The following is a 2,500-nucleotide window of genomic DNA, read 5'->3' on the forward strand; positions in this document are numbered from 1 at the left end:
TATAGTGTGTAGTGCCCTATGTGTCCTGGTCAAACGTAGTGCACCAGAAAGTGAACAAGGTGGCATTTGGGATGCAGCCTGTGTGTCGGTCTTTGACTCTCTTGGCCCTGACGGGTTAGGGGTAATTTGGGGTAATTGAAACTTCTGTAGTGAATTAATGTTTTGTGATTATTCATGGCACACAGACAGGCAGTCGAGGCCAGTGGCAGGGCAGATTAGCATCCTGGGTCTGAGAGACTAAATAAACTACACTGTCGCTGAAGTCAGAGGAACAGAACAGAACAGCTGCTGCCGGGGCAACGTGACAGAGCAGAACCATAGAACTAGAATGAATAGAACACAGCGATAGAATCATTAGAGTCATTCGGATCTTTAGACTCGTTCAGTGTTTCATTCTCATTCTACGGACTGGAACTCTGGTCGTTTGTAATTTATGAGCAGAACTTTCTATCCATCAGAACATAAAGCATTGTCATGGAGGGTGTAGTGGAGTGGCAGCATGTCAGGCCATCCGGCGTGGATCTGGTACAGCTGCATGGGAATGTGAAGGGATGAGGAGAGATGTGTCAGCAGGATGTATGTACCACATAAGGAGGAAGAGATACCATTTTGGTGACGTACCCAATTCCTCCTCTTCCTCTATCGATCAATAAACTGTTTTCAACTAGATTCAATTCATCCATAGAGACTTGAGGATCTAGCCTCCGATTGAGCTTTATTAACCACACTGAAAATAACTTCTTCTTGAGAAGAGATCCAGATTTCACCACCTGCTACACAATACCAGAATAACTTACTTTTTTCACTCCCAATTTAATCGTCCTGAATGACTGAAGCGGCTTCACAATGAACGGACTGAACTCTTTCAGAGCCAGTATTTTTTCTATCCTCTATTTTCCGCTAATCTCCCTTTAATCTGAATGTCTGCTAATCTCCATTTAATCTGAATGTCTGCTAATATCCAATCAATCTTAATGTCTGCTAATCTCCATTCAATTGAATGTCTGCTGATCTCCATTTAATCTAAATGTCTGCTAATATCCAATCAATCTTAATGTCTGCTAATCTCCATTCAATTGAATGTCTGCTGATCTCCATTTAATCTGAATGTCTGCTAATCTCCATTCAGTAAGAATGTATGCTAATCTTTATTCAATAAGAATGTCTGCTAATCTCCATTCAAACTGAATGTCTGCTAATCTCCATTTAATCTGAATGTCTGCTAATCTCTATTCAGTCTGAATCTCCGCTAATCTCCATTCAGTCTGAATCTCCGCAAATCTCCACTCAATCTGAATGTCCGCTAATCTCCATTTAATCTGAATGTCCGCTAATCTCCATTATATCTGAATGTCCGCTAATCTCCATTCAGTCTGAATGCCTGCTAATCTCCATTCAGTCTGAATGTCCTTTTACACCACATCTGTGAACCAGAAAGCGACAATAGGAGTTGGAAAATGTCTTCGCCCTTCAGATGGTCAAACTCTGACTGGTCCTTAAAAGCTTCTGTATCTAAAATGGAGTGTGGAGAGACAAGGGGTTTGGACATAACCCTAAAAAATCATCTTAGACATAACCCTAAAAAATCATCTTAGACATAACCCTAAAAAATCATCTTAGACATAACCCTAAAAAATCATCTTAGACATAACCCTAAAAAATCATCTTAGACATAACCCTAAAAAATCATCTTAGACATAACCCTAAAAAATCATCTTAGACATAACCCTAAAAAATCATCTTAGACATAACCCTAAAAAATCATCTTAGACATAACCATAAAAAATCATCTTAGACATAACCCTAAAAAATCATCTTAGACATAACCCTAAAAAATCATCTTAGACATAACCCTAAAAAATCATCTTAGACATAACCCTAAAAAATCATCTTAGACATAACCCTAAAAAATCATCTTAGACATAACCCTAAAAAATCATCTTAGACATAACCCTAAAAAATCATCTTAGACATAACCCTAAAAAATCATCTTAGACATAACCCTAACCGTACAGATACTGTGTGTCTGTTTGTCCGATGGCTACATGATTGGACTCTTGCATCAGGTATTTAATATTAGGAGGAATATCCATCAGAGACTGTTGCGGATTATCCCACATTCAATAACAAGTTCACTGTCAAAGGCTGCGTTTCAAACACACAAAAGACTCACCCTCCTCCATTTACCCTCGCCTTATGCCTTTGGGGGAATCCCAGCTGCCATCTCTGTCGTTGGTCCAAATGATTAGCCAAGCAAGGGAAGTTGGCAACGTAACCCCCTCAGTCCTCAGGTTTTTGATCGAGTTTGCGAGTGTAAAATGATTTTCATTCCGGGGGCCTGAAACAACCCATAATTCAATTCTCGATGATCGTACCTCTGCCAAAACTTAAAACCAACATTAGTCAAGATACAAGTGAAAGTAAAAAAAAAAAAACGAATAGTAAATAAATGAGAAATTGTGCTAATGATGCACATGACGACTCAAACACGTATCCAAAA

The 2,500-nt window shown here is 39.0% G+C and overlaps 1 pseudogene across 1 annotated transcript in view; it reads left to right on the top strand.

The window, feature by feature from the left end:
• Positions 1 to 2,500, top strand: part of LOC110504868 (noelin-3-like) — a 22,042-nt pseudogene that overhangs the window by 5,704 nt on the left and 13,838 nt on the right. The window lies entirely within an intron of this gene.

Source organism: Oncorhynchus mykiss, chromosome 8 (genome assembly GCF_057628025.1).
Source record: "Oncorhynchus mykiss isolate SJ-2025 chromosome 8, ASM5762802v1, whole genome shotgun sequence".
Taxonomy (NCBI): domain Eukaryota; kingdom Metazoa; phylum Chordata; class Actinopteri; order Salmoniformes; family Salmonidae; genus Oncorhynchus; species Oncorhynchus mykiss.